The sequence below is a fragment of the Dendrobates tinctorius genome, unplaced genomic scaffold (assembly GCF_039654945.1).
Source record: "Dendrobates tinctorius isolate UK_male_01 unplaced genomic scaffold, ASM3965494v1 ptg000020l, whole genome shotgun sequence".
NCBI lineage: Eukaryota > Metazoa > Chordata > Amphibia > Anura > Dendrobatidae > Dendrobates > Dendrobates tinctorius.
In genome coordinates, this window is record NW_027361688.1 from 22,691,952 (window position 1) to 22,712,493 (window position 20,542).

Genomic DNA, 20,542 nt, shown 5'->3' on the forward strand with positions numbered 1-20,542 from the left:
TTGACGTCAAGGGCAACTTGAAGTCTCTGATGACATTTTAAGGCACATTTCAGTCAGGACACCCCACATGTGAGCCGCAGGTCATCTTTAATATAGGCATTTTCAGACTGTGCTTGTGTGACCATGGAAACGATCCGCTGGGTGGACAATGTGCATTTATTTTGGAACCTGGCCACCTTTGAAATTTCTTTTATTATCCTCTTCTGTCTCCTGTAATTAATAGAGAATGTGTTCCCCGCTACTATATAATTACTATGCTTATCAAAGAATCACATACTAGTCTCGGGTATATTTAGTTATTCTAGGATGTTTTCTCTGAGCTCCTGTCTCTAAGTCTCTTACGAAGATGCTTATATTGACCAGGTTCTTCTTTTAAAGGATACAGTTCGGGAATCGGTCACCCCCTTGGACGTACATCACCTATTAATATGGGCATACAGGTTCTAGAATACTTAAACAGTCAAACCTGTATGCCCATATCTGAGGTCTTGTTGAGTCGAGAGTCAGAGTCTAGTGAAGACATCTCCGTGAGGCCCACAGCACCAAGTCAGCTCCGAAGACATGTGAGGGAATTTATTCCCTTGTTCCACCAGGCTGTTATGGACCAGCTAGTTGGAAGAGAGTGTGAGTGAATCCTTGAAACGTCTACTACTGGGGTGGACGGATGCCCTAATTCTCTCGTGTCCCCAGATCTACTGGACTAGATGCCTAGAAGAACACTTAGCCAGAAGTAAGTTACTCATAGGAATGGTGGGAAAAACGTCTGCTAACATGACTCACGTATAATGAAAGGTTAGCAAGACTAGGACATGGAGGCCATCTAGGGACTGGCAGCCCTGAATTGGACATTAGACCTGGACACTTGAGGGGCTTGCTGTCATGCGTTCCTCATATGTACCAGGACCTATGTCTCTGCTATGTTGGCACTTTAGTTACCTGACTCCTGACTACTCCCTGACTCTACTGCCCTCCCTCTACACCTTCATCATGGGGAATGCCATCACCACCACACTTAGGCTAGTTTCACACTTGCTTTTTTTTGCAGCGCGTTTTTCCCGCAAAAAAACGCATTGAAAAAACGCATACAAAAGCATACAACTGCTGCGTTTTTTTCAAGCATTTTTATGAGCATGCATGAAAAAAACGCAGCGTTTTTATGCGTTTGTATGCGTTTTTAGTGCGTTTTTACCGCGTTTGCGTTTTTTTCCAACATTTTTAGGTGGCCCCTCACACTACCCAAACCATGACTTTACTAACCTTAACCCTGACCCTAACCCTAACCCTGACCCTAACCCTTAACCAAATCATACTTAACCCTAACCCAAACCCTAAACCCTAACTAACCCTAACCCTAACCCTGACCCTAACCCTAACCCTGACCCTAACCCTAACCCTGACCCTAACCCTGACCCTTAACAAAACCATACTTAACCCTAATCCTGACCCTAACCCTGACCCTAATCCTTAACAAAACCATACTTAACCCTAACCCTGACCCTAACCCTGACCCTAACCCTAACCCTGACCCTAACCCTAACCCTGACCCTAACCCTTAACAAAACCATACTTAACCCTAATCCTGACCCTAACCCTGACCCTAATCCTTAACAAAACCATACTTAACCCTAACCCTGACCCTAACCCTAACCCTGACCCTAACCCTAACCCTGACCCTAACCCTAACCCTAACCCTGACCCTAACCCTTAACAAAACCATACTTAACCCTAATCCTGACCCTAACCCTGACCCTAATCCTTAACAAAACCATACTTAACCCTAACCCTGACCCTAACCCTAACCCTGACCCTAACCCTGACCCTAACCCTAACCCTGACCCTAACCCTTAACAAAACCATACTTAACCCTAATCCTGACCCTAACCCTGACCCTAACCCTTAACAAAACCATACTTAACCCTAACCCTGACCCTAACCCTAACCCTGACCCTAACCCTAACCCTGACCCTAACCCTAACCCTGACCCTAACCCTGACCCTAACCCTTAACCAAACCATACTTAACCCTAATCCTGACCCTAACCCTGACCCTAATCCTTAACAAAACCATACTTAACCCTAACCCTGACCCTAACCCTGACCCTAACCCTAACCCTAACCCTGACCCTAACCCTGACCCTGACCCTAACCCTTAACAAAACCATACTTAACCCTAATCCTAACCCTAACTCTGACCCTAACCCTTAACCAAACCATACTTAACCCTAACCCTGACCCAAACCCCAACCCTAACCCTGACCCTGACCCTAACCCTAAACCCCCTTAACTAACCCTAACTCTAACCCAAACCCCTAAATTCCATGGTTAAAAAAAAAAAACGCATATGCAAAAAAAGCATACATGAGCATGCCAGTGCGCACATATGCGCATCCATAGGCTATAATGGCCATTTTTAGCGCAAAACGTGCGCATATGTGCGCATGCGCTTTTTTGCAGGGCCAAAAAATGCAACATGCTGCGTCTGGAAAATACAAACGCACACCCCAAAAAAACGCAGCGCATGAAAATCGCATACATGCGCTTACAAGCGCGCAGGTATGCGCACCCATGTTAAATATAGGGGAAAAAACGCATGCGCACATATGCGTTTTTTTCCAGCGCTAAAAAACGCAAATGTGAAACCAGCCTAAGAGAGGAGAGTAAAACAGCAGTGTTTAACCCCTGCACACCAACAGCCACTGTGCCACCAAAGCGCCAGTCACCGGGCACAGTCACCCACCGACCGTGTAAGAGGGACCAGAAGATCCGACCTATGCCCGACGTACTGGAGGTTTCCGCCCTGTGCTTCGGTGTACCACAATTCTACAAGATTAGAATAAAGTAGCTGCTTTCTTTCATGTCAACGGAGCATAGCTGCAATACCAGACACAATGGATAGATAGGTGTGGCGCTGTTTATTTTTTTTTAAAGAAAGCAGCCATGATTTTCTAATCCTGAACACTATATAGACAAATGTAATGGGACACACATGTTAATCACTTAATTCAGGTTTTTTATTCGATCCCGATGCCACCGATGTATATCGTCAGGCCCATTGCCTCCAGTGTATAACATCTGACAATTCACCCCTGGAGTATAACATCCGGCCCCTCAGCACCCCAGTGTATAACATATGCCCCCTCTTACCTGTGTATAACATCCAGCCACTCGACCTCAGTGTATAACATCAAACAATTGTGGGAACGGTTGGGGTAAGGTCCATTTTCTGTTCCCCATGACTGTACCTCATAGTAAGGGGAGTTAGGTGGAATTAACGTGACCGGCCACACAGAGCTTGTCTAACACATTTGGGATGGACTAGAATGGAGATTGTGACCTCACAAATGCTCTTCTGGATGAATAAGCAAAAATTTGGCATGTGCTGGATGCATTCCCATCTTTCAGGTGGCCCTGGACATTTTTCGTAATTTTCATTATTTTTTATAAAGTGAATCTGTCAGCAGGTTTTTGCTATGTAACCTGAGGGCAACATAATATAGGGGCAGAGATCCTGATTCCAGTGATGTGTCACTTGCTCAGCTGTTTGCTGTAGTTTAAAATACAAAGTCAGTGTTTTATCAAGAGGAGATTATTACTGCAAGACTAAACGCTGCATGCCAAGCAGTCCAGCTAATCTGATCGGAAACTTGCTGACAGTGTACTCAGGAAGCTGCCAGTCAGTGGGGTGGGTAGGGTTTTACACAGCCAAGCATTGTAAGCACTGCTACATCAGAGTAAATAGGGATTCTATCAAAACTGCACCAAGAAGCCCAGTAAGTGATACATCGCTGGAATCAGGGTCTCTGCCCCTGCATTATGCTGCACTCAGATTCCATAGCAAAAATCTGGTGAAAGATTACCTTTAACTACAATGAGGGATACCCATTTTAAATCTTACTTTGACCTTACTTCATATTAACAAACATCTGTGCCCTAACAGGCTCTATGCGGAGGGACAAACATGGGGTACTGTTTAGGCCCTCCAGGGCTGACTGCACAGGCAATCTTCAGATTGTGTCACACTTACTAAGCCCCTACATGCATTAGATAAAAGTCATCCGGATCTGATGATTTTGGGGGGACCATATAAACATCTGTATGGAGGTCTTCCAACTCACTCCTGACAGATGTCGGCAGGAGATAATGATAAGTCAGTTAAAATTCACATCCCTAATCCTTTTGTTTGCAGGAGATATAAACCACTTACAAAGGGTTTGGCAGATGTTTTCTCCTCCCTGCCCATTGAAACACAAGTGTATGGGAAGTCGGAACAGATAGCTGTTGGCTAAGTGACCACTCGGCCAACCGCTATCTCATTCATGTGCATGGCCAGCTTAAAACATGACTAGTGATGAGTGAGCGTGCTCGGATAAGGTGTTATCTGAGCATGCTCGGGTGCTACCCAAGTGACTTCCACGTGCTCGAAAAATATGTTCGAGTCCCCGCGGCTCCTTGTCTTGCGGCTGTTCGACATCCGCAACCGATGCAGGGATTGCCTAACAAACAGTCAATCCATGAATGTGTTGAGGCTGTCGAAGAGCTGCGAGACATGCAGCCGCGGGGACTCAAACATATTTCTCGAACACGCGGAAGTCACTCAGTTAGCACCCGAGCATGCCCAGATAACACCTTATCCCAGCAAGATCGCTCATCACTACTGATCACCCAACCAAAAAGAGAAGGCCATAAAAATTAAAGGATTAAACAGCCACATTGTAGATCCCTCTGAACAGCCACATTGTAGATCCCTCTGAATAGCCACACTGTAGATCAGGGGTGGGGAACCTCAGGCCCCAGGGCCATTTACGGCCCTCGATGACCTTTTATCAGGCCCCTGAGCAGACTCTCAGGGACCGCATTCTTGGGCAGGGAGCTGTATTTTGATTGCCACAAGCTCATTAATTTCTTCTTGCTCTGTTAGCACACATGCAGTGTTCACTACTGAACATTGAAGGGCATGCAATGAAACACTAAGTCATGAAAACAGTGCCAGAGTCAGGATGTACTTTGTGGGCGGAGTTTGTATGGCCCCCGAAGGATGGTATAAATAACCAAATGGCCCTTGGCAGAAAAAAAGATTCCCCACCCCTGCTGTAGATGAACCAGAAAGGAGAGCCCCGCCCCTCTGTAAGAAAGGTTCCCATTACCGTTCCTCTTGTAAAGGTACATGTCATTACATATTCGGACACTTTTAGCTCTGATTGGACAATGTCAAGTGTGCAGGGACACACTCCTCAACTGGCGACACCCAGTTGTCAAATTATTCAGACATTTCAGTTAATAGGATTCTCTTGTGGCCAGAATGTTGGACAAGAAGGAATTATGGACCCCGTCGGATCACTTGATGAGAGCGATATGCCATGAAATTATAAAAGGAGATACCTTAAGGCTATGTGCACACGTAGCGTTTTAAAACGCTCACTAAAAACCGGACTCCTTCCCAGAAATCGCGCGTTTTTTTATGATCGCGATTTTGCCGCGATTTTCGCGTGCGTTATTCAAGCACTTTCCAAGCGATTTGAAGCATCGCTTGGAAAGTGATTGACAAGTTGGACACACTCGTCAAACATTAGTGTTTGACAGGTGTGACCAGGTTTTTACTATTGAGGCCGCCTATGCGGCCTCAATAGTAAAAGATAGAATGTTAAAAAAAAAAAAAAAAAAAAATCGGGGTATATTTACCTTCCGGTGTCCCGCTCTGCATTCCCTGCCTCAGCGTTCCCAGTAATGCCTTGCGGCAAGGCCCTGTAATGACATAGTCTCGCATGACTCTAGCGGTAATGCGAGATCGCTATAGCAACGCGAGACTACGTCATCACAGGTCTCGCAAGGCATTACTGGGAACGCTGTGGCCCGGGATGGCAGCGCGGGACGCCGGAAGGTAAATATACCCCGATTTTTTTTTATTTTTTTTTAACATTCTATATTTACCTTCCGGCGTCCCGCGCTGCCGTCCCGGGCCACAGCGTTCCCAGTAATGCCTTGCGAGACCTGTGATGACGTAGTCTCGCGTTGCTATAGCGATCTCGCGAGACCACTAGAGTCATGCGAGACCACGTCATTACAGGGCCCTGCCGCAAGGCATTACTGGGAACGCTGAGGCCGGGATGGCAGCGCGGGACACCGGAAGGTAAATATACCCCGATTTTTTATTTTTTATTCTTTTTTTTTACAGGGGTATGGTACCCAGGGCCTGGAGGACAGTCTCCTCTCCTCCACACCGTGGGTACCAACCGCACATGAGACGCTTAACTTCCCGCATGGTGGGCATAGCCACATGCAGGAAGTAAGCGATTCTCATGCATTCCTATGGGTGCGGAATCGCGGCAATTCTTTGCGATTCCGCACAAAAGATTGAGCATGCTGCGATTTTTTCCGCGATGCGATTCCGCCGCGGAAAAAAGCGCAGCATTAGCACAGCATGTGCAGAATGCCATAGGAATGCATGGGGGGCGTTCTGTACACGATTTTTAAGCGTTTTTGCGCCGAAAATCGCGGCAAAAACGCTTAAAAATCACTACGTGTGCACACAGCCTAAAGGAGTTGTCCACTACATGGATAACCACATCTTAAATGCTGTATTTCACGAGGAAAATAAAAAAAAAGAACAAAATCATTAAATCAGTGGCCGCTAATGGGCTGCAGCCAATCAGCACTCACTTGTCCCCCACAGTGTTTTATGGAAAGTACATGTGAGCGAAGCAGTCCATTAGTGGACAATGACAAGTGAACGTTGGAAGACCCCGCACCAGCACTGCCAGAATGGCGCCGATGCAGTGTGGGAAGACCCCGCACCAGCACTGCCAGAATGGCGCCAATACAGCATTGGAAGACCCCGCACCAGCACTGCCAGAATGGCGCCAATACAGCGTTGGAAGACCCCGCACCAGCACTGCCAGAATGGTGCCAATACAGCGTTGGAAGACCCCACACCAGCATTGCCAGAATAGCGCCAATGCAGCGTTGGAAGACCCCGCACCAGCATTGCCAGAATGGCGCCAATGCAGCGTTGGAAGACCCCGCACCAGCACTGCCAGAATGGCGCCAATACAGCGTTGGAAGACCCCGCACCAGCACTGCCAGAATGGCGTAGATACAGCGTTGGAAGACCCTGCACCAGCACTGCCAGAATGGCGCTAATACAGCGTTGGAAGACCCTGCACCAGCACTGCCAGAATGGCGCCAATACAGCGTTGGAAGACCCCGCACCAGCATTGCCAGAATGGCGCCAATACAGCGTTGGAAGACCCCGCACCAGCACTGCCAGAATGGCGTCGATACTGCGTTGGAAGACCCTGCACCAGCACTGCCAGAATGGCGCCAATGCAGAGTTGGAAGACTCTGCACCAGCACTGCCAGAATGGCGCCAATGCAGCGTTGGAAGACCCTGCACCAGCACTGACAGAATGGCGCCAATGCAGCGTTGAAAGACCCTGCACCAGCACTGCCAGAATGGCGCCAATACAGCGTTGGAAGACCCCGCACCAGCACTGCCAGAATGGCGTCGATACAGCGTTGGAAGACCCTGCACCAGCACTGCCAGAATGGCGCCAATACAGCGTTGGAAGACCCCGCACCAGCACTGCCAGAATGGCGCCAATGCAGCGTTGGAAGACCCCGCACCAGCACTGCCAGAATGGCGCCAATGCAGCGTTGGAAGACCCCGCACCAGCACTGCCAGAATGGCGCCAATACAGCGTTGGAAGACCCCGAACCAGCACTGCCAGAATGGCGTCGATACAGTGTTGGAAGACCCTGCACCAGCACTGCCAGAATGGCGCCAATACAGCGTTGGAAGACCCCGCACCAGCATTGCCAGAATGGCGCCAATGCAGCGTTGGAAGACCCCGCACCAGCATTGCCAGAATGGCGCCAATGCAGTGTTGGAAGACCCCGCACCAGCATTGCCAGAATGGCGCCAATGCAGCGTTGGAAGACCCTGCACCAGCACTGCCAGAATGGCGCCAATGCAGCGTTGGAAGACCCTGCACCAGCACTGCCAGAATGGCGCCAATACAGTGTTGGAAGACCCCGCACCAGCACTGCCAGAAAGGCGTCGATACAGCGATGGAAGACCCTGCACCAGCACTGCCAGAATGGCGCCAATACAGCTTTGGAAGACCCCGCACCAGCATTGCCAGAATGGCGCCAATGCAGCGTTGGAAGACCCCGCACCAGCACTGCCAGAATGGCGCCAATGCAGCGTTGGAAGACCCTGCACCAGCACTGCCAGAATGGCGCCAATGCAGCGTTGGAAGACCCCGCACCAGCACTGCCAGAATGGCGCCAATGCAGCGTTGGAAGACCCCGCACCAGCACTGCCAGAATGGCGTCGATACAGCGTTGGAAGACCCTGCACCAGCACTGCCAGAATGGCGCCAATACAGCGTTGGAAGACCCCGCACCAGCATTGCCAGAATGGCGCCAATGCAGCGTTGGAAGACCCCGCACCAGCATTGCCAGAATGGCGCCAATGCAGCGTTGGAAGACCCCGCACCAGCACTGCCAGAATGGCGTCGATACAGCAATGGAAGACCCTGCACCAGCACTGCCAGAATGGCGCCAATACAGCTTTGGAAGACCCCGCACCAGCATTGCCAGAATGGCGCCAATGCAGCGTTGGAAGACCCCGCACCAGCACTGCCAGAATGGCGCCAATGCAGCGTTGGAAGACCCTGCACCAGCACTGCCAGAATGGCGCCAATGCAGCGTTGGAAGACCCCGCACCAGCACTGCCAGAATGGCGCCAATGCAGCGTTGGAAGACCCCGCACCAGCACTGCCAGAATGGCGTCGATACAGCGTTGGAAGACCCTGCACCAGCACTGCCAGAATGGCGCCAATACAGCGTTGGAAGACCCCGCACCAGAATTGCCAGAATGGTGCTGATGCAGGAGGGGAGTAGAAGCTTCTTTTTTTTTTTTTACTCGGGGGATGTCCAAGTCCAATCACTTATTTTATTTTTTAATTAATAACTACTTCCTTCCTAACGTGTGCAGAAAACCGATAATCTATCCAGCACTCAATCTCCAGAAAAAAAAAAATGAAAATTTTATTGATGATCCATTAATAAGATAAGCTATAAAGATACACGCAAAAGTTTAAAAATATGACACCCCAGACAAAAATCCTACGCATTTCGACCCTAGAAATGTGAACGGTTCTTAATATTCGAAACGCGTAGGATTATCTTGTTTTTAAACTTGTGTGCATCTTTATAGTTGAACTTTTTCACAGACCAGTGAAATTGTAATTTTTTTATGTGGCGACTGAGCGCTGGACAAATCATTGGTTTTCTATGTATGTTGCTATTAGTGATGAGCGAACGTGCTCGGATAAGGTGTTATCTCAGCATGCTCTGGTGCTAACCGCCGTGCTTGAAAAATATGTTGGGCGTTCCCGCGGCTGTTTGAGAGCCGCAACACATGCAGGGATTGCCTGTACTCTACTCTAGGCGCAAGTTCATGCAGGAGCTCTGATGTAATATTAATAATATTAGCAATTACTCCAATTACAAATATAGTCTAGTTCTTCTGATAATCTTTGTCGCTTACCCCATGTTCAGGGCAGTGCATTAGCTTAGATATCCATGGTTACAACCACTAACAACCAACTGCCACTAGATGAGTGGTCGTAACCATGGATACCTAAGCTATTTCAATGCCCTGCGCATGGGGTAAGTGACATAGCTTATCAGAAGAACTAGACTATATTTGTAATTGGAGGTATTTTCTAATATTATTACACCTAATATATATTGGGATAGGATCTTGGAGGTGGGAATACCCCTTTAATGGAGTAAGAGGTTAAAATCTGTGCTGCTCAGGTCATCATAAAGTTTAACAATGATCGTCTGCCTCGGTGCACCGAAGCCCAAGAGAACACAAATTACTAAGATGACCCCGAGCATGAGAACATGAAGCCCTATGTCATGTAAGACTGCAAGTCACATCAGAAAACATCTATTATTACGAGGGCAAAATCCCGACTGTACGATGGCAGCGCGAAAACTCCTACCGGCTGATAAACAATTAAATACCGTCTAAATGTTTAATGGCGGGTCCATGGTGCGGGTTATGAAATTCTTATTTCTTCAGTTTCCATTTCCTAATGTCATGACAACTCACTGGAGTTTTACGCAACTTTAATAATGCAGAACACAATACGGAATTGACTGTTCTCCTCAGTCTGCGAGGACGGGTATAAATAAAAGACTCCATTGTATTAATAAATAAAGCGGGTAAGGACCAGCCGGCGGTGAGACGGCGTGCCCATGAGGCCGGCAGTGAGACGGCGTGCCCATGAGGCCGGCAGGGAGACGGCATGCCCATGAGGCCAGCCGCAACAATACAAGCACAGTCTATGTACAAAAGGACCAGTCCCAGCTAGCTGTTCAAACCTACTTATCTGCCCAAGGAGGACGGAAATAAATGTCAGAATATTTCATTTAAAAATCACATCACATTTTTATAGGTAAAATTATCCGCCATTTAAATGAAAGGCGCATGTTTAAATTGGGAAACTGTCAGGACTACTTTACCCATCCTTTTTGTAGAGATCTGATGTGACGATCATGAGAAATTTAGTGTAGAAACCATATGCAAATTAGTCTGAAAGTGCACTGGGGACTGGTTCTTCCAAGTGCATTGACACGCCTCCAGTGCACTTCCAGCCTGATTTCCATATGGCTTTGACACTAGATTTCTCATGATCAACACATCTGATTACTACTTAAAAGGTATCCTTATTATTGGAGGACAAAAACACAAAGGAAAAATGCAGTATGACAAACGTGCAAAAATACTCTGCTGTAAAAGATATATAACAGCAAGTGCTAGTAAAAAGATGATAACAAAAACAGGGTATTTAGTTGATACGTTTTTTGCAAAAAGTGTATACTAAGCAACTCCACCACGTCACGGTATAACCATCTCAGAGCAGTGCTATCTAATGTATTTAAACCCTGATCATGTGAACAGTACCTATATGAGCAGGATTCAGAAAGGCGCTGCCTGATGTGGACACGCTGTGCAAGATGGCTCTTTATGTGCATGTCTCACAAAACTTGATCAGGGTTTAAATACATTAGATAGGACTGCTCAGAGATGGGTATACCGTGACGTTGGTGGAGTGGCTTGGTATACATTTTTTGCAAAAAACGTATCAACTAAATACCCTGTTTTTGTTATCATCTTTTTACTAGCACTTTCTGTCTACTGTTATATATATTTTTTACAGCAGAGTATTTTTGCACGTTTGTCATACTGCGTTTTTCCTTTGTGTTTCAGTCTTTGGGCGGTGTGAACACTGTCCAACCAACCTGTTCACTTTTGTGCATGTCTCATCTGTTTTTATTGGAGGACAAGCAGCTATACAGCCATAGCACTACATCCCTATGAAGAACATGCTGACAGGTTCCCTTTAATTATGCAATTATGCGTGTGGGCGCTCCTAGCTCCATGTGTGTTTGTTCCCTACATATGAATAGAATGGACACTGTTCAGAATAGCTCCCGTATCTACACTAATCCACAGAACTGTTTACCGGTAAAATAATGTCTGCTGCATGTTTTTCTATCTATCTATCTATCTATCTATCTATCTATCTATCTATCTATCATCTATCTATCCATTCATCAATTTATCCATCCATCCATCCACCCATCCATCCACCCATTTATCTCTCCATCTATCAGAGATCAGATTGCAGTGCACGGAAGGGCGGACATCTCTCCCCACCTGAGCGTGTCAGCGTCCTGTATTTCTATGGAGCTGTCACGCTCACATCGGGAGAGCCGCCAGCCAGTCCGTCAACTGTGGTCAAATCTCCAATTTATACGGCCTTCCTATAAGCTTCCTATTTCAAATATATCTATTAGAGATGAATAAATCAAGTCAAGGCAAATCAAGTTTCTGTAGAAGTTTAGGAACTCACGAAATCTTGAGAATTGAAACAATATGCCACCGCTATTTTACCAATTGCAGAACATTGCATCATGCTGGTAAGGCCTCATTCACATGTGAGTTTTTTCCCATACGAGAAAAACTGAGCAAGTTTCATCTGTGAGTTTGATCAGCTTCTCATCAAAGTTTAGTCTGTGTGTCATCAGTTATTCTCATACGTGAAAAAATCTATTCCTTTCCTATGTAACAGTCGGTGAAAATCGGACTGCACTCGGATGCAATCCGAGTGCTAATCGATTTTTTTATGGACACAGACTGGCACTGCTTATTTTGATCCACCACTCGGATCAAAATCGGACATGTCCCTACAATTTTGCACGGACCACTCGTGTGAATGACCCCATTTACATTTGTAGATGATAAACACGGAAACTGTTCGTACACAAAAAAAAATGGACATCTGAATGAGGCCTACGGCTCACATGACCTAGGATGCAGCCAGGCGTGTTTCCGCAAAAATGTTTTGCAGCTATCACATCACATGGTATAGCACAGCCAATTAGGAGTAACTATCATCGACTATATAAAAGTCGAGGCAGGAAAAACAGCGGCCAATCTGTGTTGAATCTGGGTAGTGATAGAACATCAGCGCTCACAGCTCAGCAATACAGATAAGGATTGAAAGCCATAACACACAGAAGAACCTGCATAGATAGACCCTAATTCATTAAGAAAAGTGTTTTTCACGCTAGTCTTAATGAAGGGACCGCCAGATAGAGATGTAAATTTCTGTCCTAAATTATGCTGCTTTTGTGATGGAAATGAGGGTACATTTTTAGAGCGCTGTTACCCCCATTATTATTATACATTTTATTATTATTATACATTTATATAGCTTTCATGGAGGGCAGAGAAAACAGGCCGCAGACAAAGAGTTAAGCCCAAAAAGAGGAAATGAGTGCAGGATAGAAGCTGGATTTATATATGAGTCAAGGGGAAAGTATCTAAGGTTTCATGGAGGGCACTAAAAAGCTGTCAGAGCAGGCTGGACTGGTGTAAAAGCGGCAAAGGTCGAAAAAAATTTGCGAGGCCTTGAGTTGTGCAAAAATTTTGCAACATTTCTAGCAGCTTTACACCAGAATTCTAGAAAAAACTGCAGGATGTAACGGCACATTAGTGATAGCATAGTAGTGAAGATTAGCATGCGAGGAAAACAGAAAAATAGAGATATAGGAGATATGAGGGTCACTGCATCATACACGTTCTTTCAGGGCAACTGTGGAAAATTCTGTGATCTGAATTTCCTCGCAAAATTTGCAATGTCAGCAAGGAAAAATGAAAATCTCATGACTGATAGACATATTAATAATGGGCAAATGAAAAATCGAAAGACATTCTTCGAAACATCATCTGCATACCAGAAACATGTCTATCGATCCCGTGATCTCCATAATTCCTTTTTGGTGTAGTTTGATGGAACTTGGCATGAAATCAAAAGCACATGTAGATAAAGCAATGCCCCCAAAATACTATAGGTGACACATTATGGCGCCATGCAACTTAGACGTCATACAGAACCATATTACGCATGTTTGGTCTAAAGGGATTTGGATTTTTCAGCTGTAAAATCCATTTTTCATGCACGTACACTTTCCCCCTTGTCTTAAAATATACATGATAGCCCTTGGACAGATCATATTTTTTTTTACCCTACAATTAGCTTACAGCTGCTTTTGTACATTCTAAATATATCCACAGGGCTCCATCTCTATTGCCAAGCGGAGACTGAAGGACCTGAAAACACTGGAAATAAAGCCTATGGACACCTTTGACATGGGAAAAAACATAATTTTCACAAGTTTCAGTCTCCAATCCTTATTCCTTCATTCATTATTCAAACTCCCTGATATGCAGTTTTTTCTAGCCCGATTCAAGTTACAGGTTTTTTTTTCACTTTTTTGGGGAGTGTCCCTGTGTGTAATATAGCCTGGATGTGAGGTGTGTATATCCAGGCTTCTGATATATATTCATTAGCTCATAAATGAATCCAGCTTCTATCCTGAACTTATCTCTTTTTTATGTGCTTAACTCTTTGTCTACGGCCTGTTTTCTCTGCCCTCCATGAAACCTTAGATACTTTCACCTTGACTCATATATAAATCCAGCTTCTATCCTGCACTCATTTCCTCTTTTTGTGATTAACTCTTTATCTGCAGCCCGTTTTCTCTGCCCTCCATGAAACCTTAGATACTTTCCCCTTGACTCATATATAAATCCAGCTTCTATCCTGCACTCATTTCCTCTTTTTATGCTTAACTCTTTGTCTGTGGCCTATTTTCTCTGCCCTCCATGACACCTTAGATACTTTCCCCTTGACTCATATATAAATCCTGCTTCTATCCTGCACTCATTTCCTCTTTTTGTGCTTAACTCTTTGTCTGTGGCCTCTTTTCTCAGCCCTCCATGAAACCTTAGATACTTTCCCCTCTCTCCGCTGCAGATCTACATAGAACCCCTTCCTCTTCCTTTCTAAAAATCGGTATGAAGGATGTAAATAAGCGTTAATCACACATGGGCTATGAAAGAATCGGTTTCATGTAGAAGTCATGAAAGAATTCCCACTGGATCCTATATTAGTTTACAGGAGTTGGACACCACTGTCAGCCTCCAGTGGATACGTTAAACAGAGCCTAAAAATGCAATGTGAACGGGGCTTTATTACAATACAAAAAAAATCTAAACTAACAAACATAAAACAATAAACATAATAAACGATAACAAACGAGGTGGGCATACTCTAGGGCAGTCTAGAAAATCTCATACCTTGGACAAGTTACCGTAATCAGATCCTAAGCGGGTTTGAGGTTAAAATTTGGTTATAGGGAGGTATAGCCATGGCCTGAATGTTCCTGTCCCTTCCATATTGTGAGGAGTTAAAGATCAGCGCTGTCTGTCAAACCTCGAGACCCCCAACCCAGGCCATAGACAGTTTGTTTATCCTGGACCCTCCAATTCTAATTTCTAGAAGATGAGATGAGGCCTTGTCCCTGGATATTCGCCTTACCTTTTTAATATCCGGACATAAACAAGCCCCTCGCCAACAACATAGCAGGAAGAGAAGGGGCTCCACGGGCTTCTCGTACCCAGTGCGCCAGGCCTCAGCTCAGATGCCTGCACTGTCTCTGTCTCACATTTTCCAGTCACAAACTTGCAGCCAAGACCCTGCCCAGCCCCTAAGAATTTCCTGGACGTCTCTCTACCTCATCTCTACTGAAGGCTTTCAGCCTCACTATTGCATGGACACACTGCCAGGATCTGAGCGGCTCCCTGAAATATGGTGGGGAACACATGTTTTACATTACTGGGCTTCCTCTTCTTCCTCCTGGATACCCCCAGGGTCTGAGATAATGATACTCAACATAGAAACAAACAGACCAGAAACAAAAGCAGGCAGCGCGCTCCGGCAACTCTCATTATTAAAGGATATCTGCGCCCGAAATGTGGCGATAATGAAATAATAATTGGTCACGCCTGACCTGATTTCATTTTCTCTTTTGCTATTCTTATTGCTCCAGCAAAGCTGACAATCTAATTTCATATACAGCCCATACACCTATCATACAAACAGGCACATAACAATCGCGGTTGCACAGGTCACCAATGGGACATGCTGAGGTCAGTGCAAACTTCAACTGGATATGCACCCTCGGACGCACATTCAGCTGAAGTGTATGGCGGCTCAGAGCTGCAATGCACGCTACCCGCCGATCAGAGGACAGCAGCCGACATCAGACTACATGTGACTGGTATGGCAGTGACGTCATGCGCTCCCATAGCTTTCACGCTAAAGTCAGTTACCAGCTTCAGAAGTGGACACCGCGCTGCGAGGGAGCAGAGGGAAGGTGAGTAGAATATTTTTTTCCATGCATGAAAGAACAGTGGCAGAATGGGGTCATATATATCAGGATGGGGAACATATAAGGGACATATACACCAGGACTGGGGGACATACACCAGGAAAAAGGACATACACACGTGGTCAAAATTGTTGGTACCCCTCGTTTAATGACAGAAAAACCCACAATGGTCACAGAAATAACTTGAATCTGACAAAAGTAATAAATCAAAAATCTATGAAAATGATCAAATGAAAGTCAGACATTGCTTTTCAACCAAGATTCCACAGAATTTGAAAAAAAAATAAAACTCATGAAATAGACCTGGACAGAAATGATGGCACCCCTGAAAATAATGTGACAAAAGGGACATGTTAAATCGCGGTGTGCCACTAATTAGCATCACAGGTGTCTACAATCTTGGAATCAGTGAGTGGCCTGTATAGATGGCTACAGATACTCACTGTGCTGTTTGGTGACATGGTGTGTATCACACTCAACAAGGACCAGAGGAAGCAAAGGAAAGTCTCAGGAGATTAAAAAAAAAAATTATACACAGACATGTTAAAGGTAAAAGTTATATGACCATCTCCAAGCAGCTTGACTACAGTTGCACATTTTATTCAGAAATGTAAGCTCCATGGGACTGTAGACAACCTCCTTGGATGTGGCCGCAGGAGGAAAATTGATAACAAATCAAAGAGATGGATAATACGAATGGTAACAAAAGTGCCAGAAAAACTTCTAAACAGATTAAAGGGGAACTTCAAGCTCGAGGAACATCAGTGTCAGATCACACCATCCATCATTGTATGAGCCAAAGTGGACTTCATGGGAGATGACCAAGGAGGACACCATTGTTGAAAAAAAATTCATAAAAAAGCCTGTCTGGAATTTGCAAAACTACATATTGATAAGCCACAAAGCTTCTGGGAGAATGTCTTATGGATAGATGTGACAAAAATTGAACTTTTTGGCGAAGCACATCAGCTCTATATTCACAGATGGAAAAATGAAGCATATAAAGAAAAGAACACTGTACAACATGGAGGAGGCTCTATTATGTTCTGAGGCTGCTTTTCTTCATCTGGCACAGGGTGTCTAGAATCTGTGCAGGGTACAATGAAATCTCAAGACTATCAAGGGATTCTAGAGAGATTATGTACAAAAGAGAAAAAAAGTGATGGCACTCACCGTTCTGTCGTGGAAATTCTTTATTGATTAAAAGGCATTGGCATGGGATGAACGTACAGAGAGTAGACGACGGCCGTTTCACGCACTTGCGCTTCAACGGGTCCTGAGGCTCTAGAGAGAAATGTGCTGCCCAGTGTCAGAAAGCTTGGTCTCAGTTGCAGGTCATGGGTCTTGCAACAGGATAATGTCACGTGGACCCGTCCTGTGTGACGCGACCAGCAGGCTGGTAACTAATACAACAGGACGCGGCACATGATACTATCCTGTGTGACACGGCTCGCAGGCCGGTAACTAAAACAACAAGACAAGGGGTAGGGAAACAGTTACAACGGTGGGCCCTGCGATAGGGCACGGGGACGTGGAGACCTCCTGCACTCCTGAGTCAGTGTCCCTCACACTCCTAACGTTCCCTATGCCGGTTCCGCACCGGACGCCGATCAGGATACCTGTTACCCTAGCACACCCTACACCTATCCCTTGCTAGGGAGCTGGGTGGCGCAGGCACTGGCCCCACCGCTGCACTAATACACACCAAGGAGAAAACACAAACGGGGAAACACAACTTAGATTTACTCTGTTGCACTTGCTCCTGGCAACAGAGTCCATCACCAGCATGCAGCTCTCCTCCTGAATCGCTGCCACCAAGCTCTGTCAGAGCTAAGGAAATCCCCTATGACTCCTTTCACATCAGGCTCTGTCAGAGCTTCTCTCCAGCTCCTTCCTCCACCAAGGATGGTTGAAATGAACACTATCACCAACACTGATTGCAACACCTATGACTCTTTTATAGCAGAGCCAGCAATCACACCTGCATTATAATCATGTGCACTAAACTAAAGAAACTAGAGTGCAATGATGCTCACCACCACTGGGGCAAACTTAGAACAAACGACACCACAGTACAATAATCCTAATGGCCACCGGGGGAAAAAAACAACCTTAAGCACAGCTTAGGGGAAAAAAAAGGTTACCTGTGCTTTTTATATGTCCTGATCCAGCATGGATCATGACAGATAATAACCCAGAGTCAGAGTGTGATTTGAATAACCGACCAGATTCTCTTGGGTGCTTGTATGAGGGAATCTACGGTCATGTGGCCCTAGCCTATGGCAAATGGAGTCAATTATGGACACCACTTGATTTTCTTTCTGGCAGTGTCCATCTTTTTATCCAGACATAATAGTGTGCCTTCTATCCATTTGCCTAATTGAAGCTTAGTCAGGGGCCTGTCTGAGTCCTGTTTTCGATTGGAATTCATACAGAAGTCCCTGACGGAGTCACAAACGCAATGTGAATCCAGTTTTAGTGCCAATGACTACAGCGAAGCAATGAAATAACAGTAATAACTGATTCACTGAGCTAGCCACACTTTTTTAAAGAAACAGCGCCATCTTTGTCCATTGGCTGTGTCTGGTACTACATTTAAAGGGGCTGCTTCATGATAGATATTTATGGTATGGGGGTTCAGGTTCTGGATTGCATCCACCAGTGAATGGAGGTATGGCGTCTCTCTTTCCATTCACAGCTATGGGAGTTCCGAATACAGTGGACGATATTTGCTCAGCTGTATTTTAACCCCCAATAGAAATGAATGGAGAGTCAGTGTATGCGGTGCCACCTCTGCATTCACTGATGGTCGTATACCTGCTGGGATATGGGAGTAGTGAGACAGGTGTAGGGTCCCACAGGTGGGACACATATTTGAGATATTTATGGCAAATACTTTGTTATCGGTAGGATATGCCATCAATCACTTTATGATTGTTGGAGGCTTCACGTCTGGGATTTTCACTGATCCTGAAAATAAAGGAGGCACAAAGCTGATGTAGCCACATATTGGTGGTCACCCAGCTGTAAGAGGCAGACACTGTCTTGAAGGGGTTGTCCAGGCTTCACGTTCAGTTCTGCAGACTCGTAAATCCTCACAGTGGGCACACTGCGCGCTGTCAGGATTCTCTGGTGCTGACAATGGGTAAGCGCATAAACGCAAATATGTGATTTCCACACATGCGGTCACATGCAGACTAGACGTGCGCGGCTTTGGTCAATATAACTGAATTGAGCAAGGCCTGACATGTTTATTCGAAATGTGGCCAGAAGAATGCAAATCGCATACTTTCGGTCGCATGAACCACTCCCTCCTGGCACCGGAGAATATTGACAGCGCGCAGTGCATGTGCTGTAAGGATTCACAAGTCTGCAGGACCTCAGACTTGGATCACAAACCTAGACAACTCCTTTAACCCCGTAACCCCTGAGCTTTTTTCGCTTCTGCGTTTTCATTTTTCGCTCCTCTCCTTCCCAGTGCCATAACTTTTATTTTTCGGTCAATACGGCCATGTGAGGGCTTATTTGTTGCGGGACGAGTTGTACTTTAGAATGACACCATTGGTTTTACCATGTCATATACTAGAAAACAGGAAAAAAATTCCAAGTGCGGTGAAATTGCAAAAAATGTGCAATCCCACACTTGTTTTTGTTTGGCTTTTTTGCTAGGTTCACTAAATGCTAAAACTGACCTGCTATTATGATTCTCCAGGTGATTACGAGTTCATAGACACCAAACATGTCTATGTCCTCTTTTAGCTAAGTGGTGAAAAAAAATTGCAATCTTTGCTAAAAAAAAAAAAAAAAAAAAAAAACTGCGCCATTTTCCGATACCCGCAGCGTCTCCATTTTTCGTGATCTCGGGTCGAATGAGGGCTTATTTTTGCGTGCCGGTCTGATGTTTTTAATTATACCATTTTGGTGCAGATACGCTCTTTTGATCACCCATTATTGCATTTTAATGCAATGTCGCGGTGACCAAAAAAACGTCATTCTGGCGTTTTGACTTATTTTTTCTCACTACAGCGTTTAGTGATTAGGTTAATCCTTTTTTTATTGATAGATCGGGCGATTCTGAAAGCGGTGATACCTAATATGTGTATGTTTGATTTTACTTTTATTGTTTTATTTTGAATGGGGCGAAAGGGGGGTGATTTGAACTTTTACATATATATTTTTTTTACATATTTTTAAACACATTTTTTTTTGGCATGCATCAATAGCCACAACCCAATCGGCTCTGCTACATAGAGGCAGATCGCCTCTATGTAGTAGAATTGCAGACTTGCTATGAGCGCCAACCACTGGGTGGCACTGGCGATCACAGCAATCCGGCACTGACAACCATAGAGGTTTCCAGAAGACCTCGGGTTGTCATGCCGACACACCAGTGACCCACGTTCACGTGACGCGGGTCACCGGTGTGCATATTTCAGGCGCAATTGCCGGAAGAGCTTGTTAAATGCTGCTGTCAGCGTTTGACAGCAGGATTTAACTAGTTAATAGCTGCAGGTGGATCAAGATTCCACCCGCGGCTATTGCGAGCACATGTCAGCTGTTCAAAACAGCTGACATGTCCCGGGAAAGATGTGGGCTCACCGCCGGAGCCCACATCAAAGGGAGGGAGTCTGACATCAGCGTAAATATACACCCAATGTCGAAAAGGGGTTAAGACTATGGAGGAAATTTATGAAACTTTGCAATGGCTCATTCAGACGTCCATTTTC

General features: G+C 45.5%; 1 protein-coding gene across 2 annotated transcripts in view; it reads right to left on the reverse strand.

Moving 5' to 3' along the window:
* The window catches only part of SGCD (sarcoglycan delta), a 636,458-nt gene that overhangs the window by 242,052 nt on the left and 373,864 nt on the right, over nt 1–20,542 (reverse strand). Inside the window, exon 1 of one of the 2 annotated variants that reach the window (XM_073567885.1) lies at nt 14,963–15,212. The exons of the other annotated variant lie outside the window; for it this stretch is intronic. The gene's annotated coding sequence lies outside the window, so the exon portion shown is untranslated. Of the gene's footprint in view, nt 1–14,962; nt 15,213–20,542 lie in introns of those variants that run through there. 2 annotated transcript variants of the gene reach the window in all.